The following is a 16,627-nucleotide window of genomic DNA, read 5'->3' as shown; positions in this document are numbered from 1 at the left end:
CAGTTCACTCTTGTTATAGCAATTTTCCAATGCCACTTATTTAAATGAGCTTATTTTGCATACATAAAATTAACCCAAGTTTTGTTGAAGCCACTGTTATTTGGATTTTCTATTTTTTTTTTTTTTTAGAAAGCAGGATTTATTGGGAAGACAGAAAAGCTCCCACAGTGGGAGGGGACTCGAGGGGGTTGCCCTGGATTTTCTATTATATGCAGTCTATGTAAATCCTGATACTGAGAGAACTGGATTAGATGATTTTTGGTTCTTTTCTAGTTCTGATATATAATCTTAAATATTTTTTGAGGGTCAATTCTACGCCTGGCATTATATTAGCAGTCCACATTTCCTTCCTATCCTCATCCAGTCCAGTATGAAAACTTGAGCATTTTTGAACGATATGCCCCAAGTCCTGAGTTGGCTGGCATTCAGGAACTTGGCAATGCAGCTAGAATGGCTGTGTTCTCTTTCCGCCTTCTGATAGTCAGTGGGCTGTTGCGATCGATAGCTAGTTCCTGCCCATTTTTGCTAAGAGTTTCAAACAACTTAGTTTCCAACCTCAGTGTCCTAATCCTAAAGTCCAGCCTGACATTCGGAGGGTCTGTTCTTCCAACAGCCCAGAAAGCCACACCCAATGCTGTTCCAGCCTGCAACCACAGTCAAGGCCAGCATCCCTACTCCCGCCCCCAGCCCTGGCCTGGGGAATTGCTGTATCTATCACCATCACTCCCCTCCCCTGGGTCTTCCATCTGATCACTAGAGTTTGATTTGAGTAGACTGCTTGGCGTCTGCTCCTTACCCTTACATATCGCCCGTTATTACTGGCTTCCCTTTTTCTACACTGTCCTAGGAGAAAGCAACAAGATCATCTGTGCATTTATTTTTTTCATTCCTTTGGCAAATAGTACCTACTATTTAACACAGTCAAGGCATCAAGATCTATCCTTACTGTGCGAATGCATTTGATACGTTCACTGTCTATCATGAAGAAGAAAATGGGAGGAGGCCACTGAAGTTCAATGGACAGAATCCTTATCTCAGCAAATGTGGCCCCAGCTGCATGAAATTAAGCTCAAGATTGGATTAATCTGGGTTTGGCATTGTATGGTGATGTGTGTGTGTGTGTGTGTGTGTGTGTGTGTGTGTGTGTGTGTATGTATATATACATATATATGTATATATATATACACACATACTTTTTTTTTAAGAAAGCAGGATTTATTAAGAGGACAGAAAAACTCCCAGAGCAGGAGGGGACCCAAGGGGGTTGCCATGTATGGTGAGATATTAAGTCAGTATTTTCTGATGAGTCACTAGAGGAAAATGTCTTTGTTGAAGCAAGGGTTTAGGTTCTTTAACAAATAAGTATATGGTTTTTGGTTTTGGTTTTTTTCCCTCTTTAATGTTTATTTTATTTTAATTTTTTATTTTAGATTCGGGGGTACAAATGCGTATCTGTTACATGGACATATTGTGTAATAGTGGTGGCTGGGGCCCAGGGGTCTCATCTGTCCTGTTTAATAGCTCCCTCATGAACTTCTAGGATTTTTTTTTTTTTGAGTCAGAGTCTCACTCTGTTGCTCAGGCTGGAGTGCAGTGGCACATTCACGGCCATCCCAGCATCGACCGACTGGGCTCAGGCGATCCTTTAGCCTCAGCCTTCCAAGTAGCCGTAACTACAGGTGTGCTACCACATCCAGCTAATTTTTTGATATATTGTAGAAATTAAGTCTTACCAAGTTGCCCAGGCTGGTCTCAAACCCCTGGGTTCAGGCAATCCTCTCACCTCAGCCTCCCAAAGTGCTGGGATTATAGGTTTAAGCCACCACACACAATTAGGATTTTTGTTTTTAACCACAGAAAATGTTTTCAGACTTTGGCTATTTTTAAAAACCTTATTATTTAATTATTTGAAAATAATTTATTTGAAACTTAATGAGTAAGTTATTTTTATTTGTGGTGTTCTTTGAGTTTTTTCTTTTTTTTTCTTGTGGTGTTCTTTTGGAAATACTTTTATCTTTTGGAAATGCTTATACCCAAATAATCCTTTTTTTTTTTTGAGTTGTAGTCTCTGTCACCCAGGCTGGAGTGCAGTTGCAAAATCATGGCTACCACAGACTTGACCTTCTGGGCTCAAGTGACCCTTCTGGCCCTGCCACCCAAGTAGCTGAAACTACGGGAGTTACCATCACACACAGCTATTAGTTAATTAATTAACTAATTGTAGAGATGAGGTCTCGCCAAGTTGCCCGAACTGGTCACAAACCCCTGGGCTCAGGCAATCCTCTTGTCTTCTGCCTACCAAAGTGCTGGGATTACAGGTGTGAGCCACTGTGCCCAGCTTAATCATCTTTTGTAACTCAAATTTCTAGAAAAGAAGGGAAATTCTACTTTGCATTCTAAAATTTAACAGATGGATGAAACTTGTCCATCTGGGAAATGATCTGGTATCCATTTGCTTGGGAGACAGTCACCAAAAAGTTAGTCAAGTCATACAGTCACCCAGAGGAACTCAGATCATTCTACAAAAAGATATCTGCACACAAATGTTTATTGCAGCACTGTTCACAATAGCAAAAACATGGAACCAATCATGCTGCCCATCGAAACTGGACTGGGAAAAAATGGTACATATACACAATGGAATAATATGTAGCCATAAAAAGGAGAAAATTATGAACTTTGCAGCAACTTAGTAGATTTAGAGTTTATAAAACTCAGTGATCTATCACAGAAACAAAGAACAGAGTACCACATGTTCTCACTCATAAGAGGACATTGTACATTTACCATAATACTATAAGAAAGGGATTGGCATTAGCCAGAAACTATCCAGGTAGGGCAGAGGGTAGCACATAACATAAATAAAGGTACCTGATCTTAAACTAGGTGAAGCGAGAATCAAAGGGTGACCCAAACTTTACCTGTGTGATGACCACTTGTATACCTAATCCTGAATTGTGTGCCACATCTTTCAAATTAAAAAAAAAAAAAAGAAATATGTCATACAGCCTGTGTGTTTGGGTGGGGGTGGTAATTCTGAGAGCACACAACTTTAAAAAAATTTTTATTTTATTTTGTTTTAGAGATGTGGGGTACAATTCAGGGTTAGGTATGCAAATGTTCATTATGCTGGTACCCTTGTTGATGAGATGTGCCCCTCCCTCCCTGAGCATGCGGCTTTTAACAAAATGGTTATGCAAGTATATTGTTAAAGTATAAATAAATATATGCTATACAACTTTCAGAAACCTCTACTTTATTTGGAAAAGGATAGCATTATGAGAAAGTAGTGGTTACCAGTCTGTTATAAAAACTGGTAAAGATTGCATGAAACTCAACAGAAAGATACTGAAAAAATAATATAGTTTGCTGCAAATCAGAAAAGTAGATTTGGGTGGGTGAGGAAGTTTCCAGGGCTTCCAGAATGAAGGGAAATGGGGATAGCTGTGAGAATGGGAATGGAGAATAGTGCCATTTAGCACTAAGTACAGAACTGCAGGATTTAGGTAGCATTCACATCTTAAAAATAAATAAATGTAAACATAAGGAACTTTTTATTGCATACTGCAGTTCCAGCAAATGTCAGTACCGTTTGATCATCTTATATTTTGCTTCCAATTTATTATTTAGCTTTGCAGACTTTACTATTTGAGGAAATAAATAATTCCCTACCAATATTACTGGAAGGAAATCTAATAAATGTAATTAATAACTAGAGAAAGATAGTTTATTTTGCATCTCCAAATAATATCTGATTAGGGAATTTCTCTATGGTTTCCTAACTAATATCAGCTAAAAATATTAATGCCATTTAAAAATTATCAGTTGCTGTCATATATGATTTGTTTTAAGCTTAAAATAAAATTGGATATCTAGCATGAAGCCAACAATTTTGTCCAGTTCTGTACCAAGCATGATTCTAGCTATAGATACATAGTTGTGAATCAAATAGTCAAGGATTTAGCAATTGCAATTAGTTCTGGTTCCATGAGAATTTAATGATTCCTATTCTATAGGGGGGAAATTGCTGTATTACCTCCCCTGAGTGTGTATAGAGTAGTAGTTCTTAATCCTGGCAGCCATTAGAATTACCTGAGGGTCACCTGAGATAGCTTGGACTCAAACCAGGTTTATTAGAAATGAATAGAATTTCTAGAGATGGAGCCTGGCTATCTTCTTCTTTGATAAGTTCCCTGTGTTGTACAGCCAGAGTTGAGAACCAATGATTTATTCAAGAGTGTGCCAATGCCAAGGAAGCAGATGGAAAGCCTATTTCATTACTGATGAATCATAAAAACAAAAACAAAAAGAAAAACTATGCAGAAGAATGTAAAGTGACTCTGTTGCTGTGGAAACTGGTTTGGCAGTTCCTCAAAAAAAAAATTAAACATAAAATTACCATCTACCCACTCAACACACTTAAATAAATACCTGTGCGAGTTTGCTCATAGCAGCACTATTCACAACAGCCAAAAGGTGGAAAAAATCCAAATGCCCATGAATAACAAATTGGAGTATGTACTTACAATGGAGTATTGTTCAGCTGTAGGAAGGAATGAAGTATTGATTCATACTACATCACAGGTGATCTTGAAAACATGCTAAGTGAAAGAAGCTTTTCACAAAGGATCACCTTTTGTATCATTCACTTACATGACATATTCAGAATAGGTATATTTATAGGAGAAAGCAAATGGGTGTGTGCCAGGGTCTAGGGGGAGGAAGAAATAGAAAGTGTTTCTTTTGGGGTGATGAAAATGTTTTGGAACTGGATAGAAGTGGTAGTTTAGGCCTTTGAATTTCTTTAAAACTCTGTGCTTAGGCCAGGTGCAGTGGTTCATGCCTATAATCCCGGCACTTTGGAAGGCCAATCTCAGAGGATTGCCTGAGTCCACGGGTTCAAGACCAGCCTAGGCAACTTGGTGAGACCTCATCTCTACAATAAATCAAAAAATTAGCCAGGCGCGGTGGTGTGTGCCTGTAGTTCCAGCTACTTGGAAGGCTGAGGCGGAAGGATCGCCTGAGCCCAGCAGGTTGAGGCTGCAGTGGCCATGAGCATGGCACTGCACTCATGCCTGGATGTGGGGTAAGACTCTAACTAAAAAAAAAATTTTTTTTAACTCTGTGCTTATGTCTTCACTGGGGAACCAAAGGATAGCCTTGGTCCCAATCATTCATGTTAGAGACTTTGAAACTTCTGTCCATGTCCTATGAAGCTAGAAAACGGAAGATGCTGTTTTCTCTATGAGGACACAGGATAAACATGCCAAAGAGAAGGGAGAAACTTGAGAAAATAAGAGAACAGGAAAAATCAGCATAAGAGATGTGAAAAGTGTCACAAGGAGATAGAGACTTCAGGTTTTTTCTTGAAAATACATCACAACATGCGATTTTTATTTAATAACTTAAAAAGACAGAAAGATACTCTTCTTGTGGTATTTAAAAATGCCAAGAAATTGATATATTTTGAATCCAGGAAAGCTGGTTTTATTCGAGAAACAGTCTTCTGAAAGAGTGAAAATGGTGGGCAAGTATGTAACTGATGAACTGCCACATTCTGTGATAAACACACGGGATCAGCCTTACGAGGGTGAGACAGTCAGAGGCTGAGACCTGCCTTTAGATTCCTTCTAAGTGGTACCCATGCCTTTAGGAGGACGGCAGGTGTAACAGAGCTGAGACCTCAGCACATTTGGGTTGTGTCAGCCTTTGAAATCCTAAGGCTAGCTCTGAATACAGAACACATTTTTGATCTTCCTGGTCAATGTATTAAAATTATGCAATTTATAAGAAATGCTGTCATTTTGCCATGGCAGTACAGAAGGAGTGGTTGTCATATATCCCAAAAGCTAGCAATTTCCTCCCTGCTCCCCCCCACCGCCCCAAGTCTCTGGTCACCCAGTTGGAGCGCAGGGGCACAATCATGGCTCACTGCAGCCTTGACCTCCTCGGGTGATCCTTCTACCTCAGCCTCCCGAGTAGCTGGGACTACAGGCACACACCATGACACCCAGGGAATTTTAAAATTTTAAACATAGTAGAGACGAGGTCTCACTATGTTGTCCAGGCTGGTCTGGAACTCCTGGGCTCAAGCGATCCTCCTGCCTCAGCCTCCCAAAGTGCTGGGATTACAGATGTGAGCCATCGTGCCCAGCCTTAAATGTAAAGTTTAATGCTTGTACATGGGCTTCTTTTTTTCCTGTGAAATAATGAAAGGTTTATAGGAGGTTGCAAAGAAATGTACAGGAAATTCCCATGTATCCTTCCCCAACCTCCCAAATGTTAACTAATCTTATACGACTATAGTATAATATCAGAACTAAGAATTCAACCCATACCATTTATTCAGATTTCACCAGTTACATATGCACTTGTGTGTGTGCGCACGTGTGTGTAGCTTTATGAAAAGTTTTTGTTTTTTTAGAAAGCAGGATTTATTGAGAGATCAGAAAAGCTCCTACAGTGGGAGAGGACCCAAGGGGGTTGCCTAGCTTTATGCAATTTAAACACATCTGTATCCTTGTATCACAATCAAGATACTCTATTGTGTCATCCTCACAAGTTTCACTCATGACATCGTGTTATAGTCACAATCACCTTTCCACCATCTCTAACCACTGACAACCACTAATCTGTTCTTCATCTCTATAATTGTTACATAAATAGAACCTACATAAAATAGAAATAGCAGTCCTTCCACCTCAGCCTCCCTAAGTACTGGGATTACAGACATGGGCCACCAGACATGAGACTTTTAAGAGAAGAAAATATTCCCTTCCAAAAAGACTGAACTTCCCAAAGAAACTCCCCATATTTCCCTAAATATTTCTTGAGAAAAGGGAAAGGAAATTCTTATAAAATGTGCAGTTTGAATATACTGTATTTAAGTTTTATTTGTGACTCAGACGTTTTATTTTTCTAATTTCTCTGTCACGATTCAGATGTTGCATAACAGAACAGTGGAGATAGTTATGAGTGGTGATGGCTCAGGGGTGAAAATATTTTATAGGGTAATGTTGGTTACAAGAATTGTGAAAACAATACTTTCAAAGAAAGACTTAGAAAACAAGATGTTTCTTTTTGCCCACTAATTCTAAATGAGATATGAGGGCATGGCACAGTGGCTCATGTGTAATCCCAGCAGTTTGGTAGGCTGAGGCGGCAGGATCACTTGAGCTCAGGAGTTCAAGACCAGCCTGGGCAACATAGCAAGATCTCATCTCTACAAAAAAAAAAAAAAAAAAAAAAAAAAAAAAATTATACGGGCATGGTGGTGTGTGCCTGTAGTTCCAGCACTCCACTCTAGCCTGGGCAACAAAGTGAGACCCTGACTCAAAAAATAAATAAATAAATAAATAAATAAATAAATAAATAAATAAAAGAGGTATGACTCTCTCATGTGTCAATAGTAAAAGAAAACAAAAACCAAAAAACTTGTATATAGTCAAACTGTGGCTGCTGCCAGTCTCAAAACCCTTAAGACTAAGAAATAATGACTGAGAGAGTGAGGCCGTAAAAGGTTTAATATAGGTCAGAATCGAGATGTATTTAAATGGGACAGGTAGAAGATAGGTCAGGGAAATAGAGTATTCAGCATAAACGAACCTGTTCCTGGTTCTCCTGAGTGTTTCCTTAACTTTAAACTTAAACATGTCTGTTCATCTTCTCACCCCCTTTGACTCTGTGTCCTTTTCACTCTTCCTCTGCCCTGGAAAGTGTAACTGTCTGAAAAATAAGCTCTTCCCTTCATTGGGCCCAACATTGGCAAGACATTTTAATGTCCATATCACCTTAAACTCATAAAAATGGTAATGGTGATGGTCTCGGGTTTCATTTCAAGGCTTCGTTCATATCCTCTTCTCTCTTCCACAGGGAAGGGTATCAATTGCTTCTAAGGATTTCCCGAAAGGAGGAAATGGAAAATGGAATTTGTCTGCCTCATTTGCAATATCACAACGGATCATTTTCATGAAATTTATCTCAGACCCCTGGGATGAAGAGCTGATGGGTAATATGTGGAAGATCTTCATGGGCACTCCTGAGGTCAGATGTGCCTCTTTCAATCATCAATTATTTGTAGATGATTTTCAGCTCCACTGACGTTTCTTACACATTTGAGGTTTGCTCTGTGGAATGCTGGAAGGAGTGAGCTTAGGACACAGAGAACATGTGTCAAGCCTGGAAATGGGCCCATATATATGTTTATATATATATTATATATATTAAATATGTTTTTTTTTCCTGAATTGTTTGTTGCCAGCATGATGGCCCATCACCCAGGAGTAGTTTATATTTTCTGCAAAGACACTCATCTACAAAACCATCATCAAACTATACAAATTAGGAATTTAACATCGATACACTCCTATGACCTAATGTAGGGGATCATTCAAGTTTTGACAGCGGTCTCTATAATGTCCTTTATAGTGAAGGGATTTGGTCTGGATAAGCCCTGCATTTAGTTGTCATGCTTCTATTGTTTTCAATTTAAAACAGTGACTCAGTCTTTCCTCAACTCTTGCACCCTAACACATTTGAAAATGCCAAGCTAGTTATTTTGTAGAACGACCCTCCATTTTAGTTTGTCTTGTATTTTCTCATGATTAGATTCAGATTATGAATCTTTGGCAGGACCATCACAGAAGTGATGCCGTATTATCACTGTATCCTATAATGTGGCATAATTTTTGTTTTGAGTCAAGGTCTCACTCTGTTGCCCAGTCTGGAGTGTACATTCACGACCACTTCAGCCTCTACCTGCTGAGGTGAGGCCATCCCTCTGCCTCAGCCTTCCAAGTAGATGGAAACACAGGCACGTGCCACCACACCTGGCCAGTTTTTTTTTTTTTTTAAGTCAGTGTCTCATTCTGCCTCCCAGGCTGGAGTGCAGTGACACGATCACAGCTCACACAGCCTTAACCTTCTGAGCTCAGGTGATCCTTTCACCTTAGCCTCCCAAGTAGCTGGGATGACAGGTGTGTGCCACCATACCCAGCTAAGTTTTGGATTTTTTTTTGTAGAGACTAGGTCTTGCTATGTTGCCCAGGCTGATCTTGGACTCCTGGGCTCAAGCAGTTCTCCCACCTCGGCCTCCCAAAGTGCTGGGATTACAGGCGTGAGCCAGTATGCCCAGCCTAGATTTTTTCTTTTGAAGAGCAGTTTTATGTTCACAGAAAAATTGGGCAGAAAAGACAGAGTTCCCTTAGGATGGCCTCCACCTCCTGCCCCACACAAGCACGGCCTCTCCCATCACCAACATCACCCACCAGAGCCGTCTGTTTCTCACAACTGATGTGCCTGCATCGACACATCATCACCCAGGTCCACAGTCTGTGTGTGAACTCACTGCGGGTGTTGTACGTGCTGCAGGTTTGGACAATTTGTTTGATGATATGTATCCACCACTGAGTACCATACAGGATAACTTCACTGCCCTAAACAGCCTCTATGCTTCACCTAGTCACCCCTCCCTCTCCCCTCTCCCTGGCTCCACCTATCATTTTTCTGTCTCCATAGTTTAGGCATAAGGTTTCCATTTGAATATTGCTGATGTTCACTTTTGATCGCTTGATTAAGGTGATGTCTGCTAGGCTTCCCAACTGTAAAGTTACTCTTTGATATTTGGAATAGATAAATATTTTGGGGGGAGGTATTATAAAATTATGTAAACATCTTGTTCCTCATCAAACTTTCTACTTATGTGTTGGTTTATATCTGTACAGGGTCCTATTTTATTCAATGGGTTATGGCTCATTGATGTCATTTTTATGCGTAAGTTGTCTCCAGTTCGGCCGGTGGAAGCCCATCCAAGCTGGCCCCTCTGTCCTTTTGATATTTCTTTATCATTCTTTGAGCACAACCTCATTTTTTGGCACAATGAGATGCTCCAGGTTTCCCTGCCCCAACTCTGGAATCAGCCATTTCTCCCAGATCTTTCCTTCTCTTTGGCAGAAAATGGTATTTAGATGCTAAGATCTGGATATAAGTTGTGGTCATTGCAATTCCCAGGCTTTCTCAGTAGACAGTGCTAGAGAATATCTATCTGTCATCCAGTCCATTTCTCTCTCTCTCTTTTTTTTTTTTTTTTTTTTTGAGTCATAGTCTCACTCTGTCACCTAGGCTGGAGTGCAGTGACACAATCATAGCTCACCACAGCCTTGACCTCCTGGGCTCAGGTGATCTCCTGTCTCAGCTGGGATTACAGGTCTGTGCCACCACACCTGGCTAATTTTTTTTTTTTTGCAGAGACGAGGTCTCACTATGTTGCCCAGGATGATCTGGAACTCTGGGGCTCAAGTAATCCTTCCACTTCAGCCTCCCAAAGTGCTGGGATTACATACGTGAGCCACCATGCCCCACCAATCCATTCTGACAACCATGAGTTTACATCAGTAGATAAATTCAATACCACAGTGTTCATCATAGTTTTTCCTTCCTTTTCTGTATTTGTAACTCCCTTCTCTAACAGTGAAAACCTTGTCTTTCATTTTCCTTACTATAATTACTAATTTGATCAACCCCTTAGGTGGAAACAGTTTCCAATTCCTTCTACCACACCTGTCTCTGCCCAGACACCCACCTCTCCCTTGGCCTCTGACTCCCATTCCAGGCTATTCACCCTTGTGGATGTCCTTACACTGCTTGGGCTCTAAAATCCCCTCATCATGCACCCAGGTGCTCTCCCTTCCCTGCAGGGGCTGCCTCACCTCCCGCTGTCCTCACAGGGACACCTTCCCATCCTGCTCAGGTTCTGACAGTCCACGTCAGCTGTCCTCCTGAGTGGACACTCCCCTTACCCTGACGGGGTCCCCCTGTGCTGGGCCACCCCCTTCAGGATACCCTCCTCATCCTTCTCAAACTCCCATACCCCAAGCTGGCTCCTCTGGACACTACTGGAGATGCCACCCTTGCTGTACTCTACCTCATAGCTTTATGATTGAATTATTAAGGAAGGAAAATGATTTTTTTTAATTTTAAAGATATGGGGTACAATTCAGGATTAGGTATACAAGTGGTCATCATACAGGTAAAGTTTGGGCCTCCTTTTCATCCCCACTTTGCCTGGTTTGAGATTAGATACGCTTATTGATGTTGTGTCACCCCCACCCCCCACGGAAAATGATTAAAAAATTAAAAAAAATTTTTTAAAGATGTAGCGTACAATGCAGGTTAGGTATACAAACGTTCATTATGCAGGTACCCTTGTTGATGAGGTGTGCCCCCCCCTCCCCTGGCAGTTTCCCACTACTATCAATCCCTTTCTCATAGTACTGTGATAATTGTTCAAGGTCTGCTTATGAGTGAGAACATGTGGTACTCAGTTCTTTGTTTCTGTGATAGATCACTGAGCATGATAGACTCTAAATCCATCCAAGTTGCTGCAAAGTTCATAATTTTGTCCTTCTTTATGGCTGTGTAATATTCCATCATGTATATGTACCACAGGAAAATGATTTTTAAAGATAAATTTTAAATGATTGAAATATTTGAGTAGATGCTTTCCCCATGTCTTTTAGTTGCTTTAGCTCTCAGCACATAGTGGAGATCACACACACACGTGTGTGCACACACACACACACTCATCTGTTAAAGTGAATCGGATCACTCTTCCTTTTCTTCCATATATTCAGACCATATCTTAATTCAGCTGCGCCTGTTACTGCTGATGATCATATACTCCAATTTTCAAGTTACTGCTTCCCATCTCCAAATCCAGTCTTTACTACTTGCTCTGTGAAAATGGATACGAGCCCCTTTCTCATTTGTCAGCTGGTGCAAGGCTAAGTTTTGATACCAAAGGGTGGTTGATACGCTGCAGGAGGAAGAGAAATGGCACTGAGCCCCAGGTCCTGAGTGCCCCTTCCCATTGCTGTTTACCTGGGCCATTTCTCGGATTGTGTGTGCAGTGAGAAGCCTTGAGGCCAAAGAGCAGGATTGCCTCCCACTTTCTATAAAAGCAGTGGATTCCCCAGGCTCAATGGATTCCTATCTGAGATCCTCTGTGTTGTTCCTGCAGGACTTGGGTGCAAGGGGAATTGCCCCAACAAGGTATCTCCATTTTGTACCCTGAGTAATAACATCTTTTGCCTTTGACCCATGGATATCTTCTGCCAGCATCCATGAAATAATAACAGGTTAACTTATTAGCTCAAGCCAGAGAAAAGCCAGTCTCAGAGCCTGCTAGCCTGCCAATCCTTTATGAGTTCAAGTCTCTGTTAAGGCACATCATTTTTTATTTTAAACCTTGTCTTCAGATGCCTGGTTTTTTGTTTTTTTTTTTCCTGTCTCCTGATTGGACCTCGATTGATACATTATCATAGCCGAAGAAGCATCTTGTTTCCATGACTCTTCATATTATTTAGACTTTTTAATCTTTTGCCTCTCTTGAATTATTCTGAACTTCTAATAACAGATTTATGACTTCCCACTGATGGCTCATCCTCTTATTTCCATTCATGACTGCTCTACTCAGCACCCCTGCTCTTGCCCCTGTTGACGATGACAATCCTTCTCGGCACGCAGGTCATTAAATAGGCCATCCTTTTTAAAACGCCCTTCGCTCGTCCCTTCACCATAGAAAGGCACTTTGTGTGTGTGTGTGTGTGCGTGTGTGTGTGTGTGTGTGCGTGTGTGTCTGTTTATGTTCATAATAGGCATAATTACATAACCTGTTCCCACTCACTAACAGTAAAAACTTTATTTTTTATTTATTTGCTTTTATTAAGGAAGACTAATGGTGGAGGTGGAAGGAAGTTTTATGTGGAGCTAATAGTGCTTCTTTTTTTTTTTTAAAGAGGTATATTCAGTATATTCAAAGCTATAAGTTACGAGAGATTATACTAGGAAAAAGATAGCATATTACAATGTCTCTAGGTGGTCAGACTTTGGCTATTTATAAAACATTTAATTATATCACAGATGTAGTAAGGACACATTTCACAATGTCTGACCTTGGCATCAGTTATGATCATTCTATGCAACCAAGACAGCTTCAACCCACCTCCATGCAGCAATCTTGCAAAGACTTTTTAAAAGACTTTAAGGTCATACAAATTTGATTGGTTGTGAAATTTGGCTCTGCCATTTGCTAGCTAGTTTCTATACCATCAAGTGGGAATAATCCTACCTACTTCACAGGGCTGTTGTAAAACACTGTGCTTAGTACCGTGTTTGCTATGTAATCAGATTGACTCAGCTTCCCTATAATAATCAAATGCCCAAGTCTAAGGCAATTTAATAAAACATGAACTTTTAACTCAATTTCATTTAGATGTCTCAACAGCTAAGAGGGTCCCTATTGTCATCAGGCCCACAGAAGACAACCCAAAGAATCACAGGTGGGGAATCCACTGAGTTCGGGGGAAGTCTGACATATTGAGTTCAAGGTCTCATTCTTCAGTCTTTTACCCCACTCTGTCTTCTTTTCCTTTCCTTTTCTTTCTTTTTTTATGAGACAGGGTCTCACTCTATTGCCCAGGCTGGAATGTTGTGGCACAATCATGACTCACTGCAACCTTGAACTCCTGGGCTGAAGAGGTCCTCCAACCTCAGCCTCTGTGGCTGGGACTACAGGTACACACCACCACACCCAGCTAATTAAAAAAAAAAAACGAAAACAAAAATTTGTAGAGACGAGTTCTATGTTGCCCAACTAGTCTCAAACTCTTGGGCTTAAGCCATCCTCTTGCCTGGGTCTCCCAAAGTGCTGGGATTACAGGCGTGAGCCACCACTCTGTCTTCTTTCAATTACTCTCTTGTTATTGAAAGCTCTACCTTGGTTTACCATTTTCTTTACTATGTAGTTCTTTCTCTTATTTTCATTCTTTCAGAGGCCTCAACCCATAGGTGATGGAAGAATGATCCTCTCTGCACAGATTAGAAAACTTTCTGTAAATGTCAAGAAAAAAATATGGTCTCCATCACAACTATTCAATTTTGTTGCTGGAGTGCGGCCACAGATTGTATGTGAACAACTGGGCATGTCTGTGTTCCAAGTAAACTTTGTTTGCAAAAACAAACAGTGACAGGTGTGGCCTGTGGGATGGAGTTTGCTGACCTCAGATCTACTTTTGACCTAGAGTGCTGAGGCATAATTGTGTCCTGGGCATTTTTCTCTATCTCTGTTCTTCAAAAAGGGATTCATTTAAATAAATACTCATTTGTGGATCTTTGCCTTATTACAGATAAATGTCCAAAGTGCTTAATTTCCTGGGCATTTATCATTCTGTTTAAAGACATTTCAGAAAGCTAGCCTCTGTTTAAAGACATTTCAGAAAGCTAGCCTTTCCTGACTGGTAGAAACTGCCAACAAAAATATGTAGGCCTGGAGTTTCCATTGTGGGAAGATTTTCTTTAAATGATAATGGGATTATTCAGTTTCTTTCTTCCAAGTAATGTAAATCTGGGCTGCAACTTTACAGGGGGTCTGGCTTATGGTCACATCTTCTTAGATATTCTGGGGCATTTTTTTTCTTTTCTTTTTTGCAGTCTCCTGATAGTGAGGAGTGAGGTATGTCCCTTTGGCTTGTCCTCAGCCCTGAAGTTGAAGTTCTCAGAGGTCCCATCTATATAGAGATGAGGTCTTCCAACCTTGGACAAGTCCTGGGTTTTGACCTCTCTATCCCATGCTATGGAATGTCAATTAAACTGAAGGGAAAGTTCATGAATTTGGCAAGTGCCCTCAGGGCAAAAAAGTTTCAGTGCCCTGCTTGTTTTTCCACGTCTCTTTCACTTAGAATGTTTGTCCTTAGAATTCCAAATATTTTGTTTGCTCTTTAATGCCTTAAAGAAAACACATTCCATACCTTATTCAGAATTTTTAGTTGCTTTAAGTGGGATGCTTCATCTGAATAATCTACTCAAACGTGTGACCCAGAAGTCGATGTCCATGGTACTTCTCATTTTAGACGATTGCAAATATCTCTTTAAGTAACTTTGGTAAAAAATATTCCACTTCTTCTACAAAAATACTATTATTTTTTAGGCTCACTGATTTCATATACATTGGGGAAAGCACAACTAAATTAGTCTGTACATGGCTTGTTGTTCTAAATTAAATTGTACATCTTACACGTGCTTAATAAAACTAGTAAAGTATATAGCAGTTATCCTCAGGGAACTTGAGCAGAAAAGAATTATTTGTAATCTCATAATTATGTGAATAAATGGCTCTTGTAAAAGTGCCCAAGGGTGCTTGAAATTGCTCTTGGAATGACACAAAGGGCCTTGATTTGAAGAAGTTTGTAAGTCAGTGACAGTCTGAGGGGGGCATAAGCCACCATTTTGTGGGCTGGGGCTGGTCATGGCTCATAACTGTGGTTGCACATTAGAATGACCTGTGTACTGGCTGGGATTGACATTCCAAGATTTCGAATCTGGAGTGGAGTCCAGGCATCCAGGTATTTTTAAATTCTTCATGTAGTCCTACTGTGATGCCATGGTTGAGAGTCACTGGAGTAGGTAGTTCAAGCAATGGGGCAATCACACCTGTAGCATTCTAGGTTCTGGTAGGGACTGACATTCAAAGATGTCATAGCTGGTGGGTTGACTCCCAAGATAGTCATATGATGTTCCACTGACATTATTGAACACCGGAGCTCAATGGGACCTGAGCAGTCATCTGGTGTGGTCTTTGCAATGACTATTTCTTATTGTGAAAGATTCATGTCATATAGAGAAATTATTATAGACCTCATCTCTACAATAAATCAAAAAATCAGCCAGGCGTGGTAGCGCGCGCCTGTAATTCCGGCTACTTGGAAGGCGGAGGCGGAAGGAGCCCCGGAGCCCAGCAGGTCGAGGCTGCGGTGGCCGGGAGCGGCCACTGCACTCCAGTCTGGGCGACAGAGTGAGACTCCAACTCAAAAAAAAAAATAAATAAAAAAATTTCTCTACCACCCGCACTTATATATTTTTTTATTTTAGAGTTGCAGGGTGCATGTGAAAATTTTCGCCATCAGTAAATTGTGTACAGGTGAGGTTTGGGCTTCTAGCAAGCCCTCTCTCCCCCATAGTGGACATGGTTCCCCACCCAAATATTGAGTAAAATGTCAATAACATTTGAGAATCTGTAGTAATATTGCTAGGAGAAGAGAGTTAATATATTTTAGCTGCAAGCAGTCCATATGGTCGTTTATTTATTTCTTTAGTTTATGAATTTAGCAATTTTTTTTTAAAGATTCAAGGGGTCTGTGTGCAGGTTTGCTACCTGGTTATGTTGCATGATGCTGAGGTTTGGGTTTCTACTGAGTCCGGCCACCCCAGTGGTGATCATGGTATCCAGTAGGTGGTTTTCAACCTTGCTCCTCTCCTTCCCTCTCCCTTTAGGAGTCCCAGTGTCCTTTGCAGCAATGTGGATGCAGCTGGAGGCCATTATTCCAAGAAAATTAACACAGAAACAGAAGACCAAGTACCGCATGTTTTCAATATAAGTGGGAGTTAAACACAGGATACACGCAGGCATATGACTACTATAAAGTCAGAAGGGCAAATCGGGTAGACTGAGTACATGGGGGCCTGCTTACTGATTGCATCTCTGGCAGTTTTTATGACCATCTGCTGTGTCTCCATATATTTTAGAGTCCTGAACTCTAGAAGGCATGATTGACATTATTTTTGTCATTAAAAC

Source organism: Carlito syrichta, unplaced genomic scaffold (genome assembly GCF_000164805.1).
Source record: "Carlito syrichta isolate Samal-C Ts95f unplaced genomic scaffold, Tarsius_syrichta-2.0.1 Scaffold301835, whole genome shotgun sequence".
NCBI classification, from domain to species: Eukaryota; Metazoa; Chordata; class Mammalia; order Primates; family Tarsiidae; genus Carlito; species Carlito syrichta.
This window is presented reverse-complemented; position numbering follows the sequence as displayed.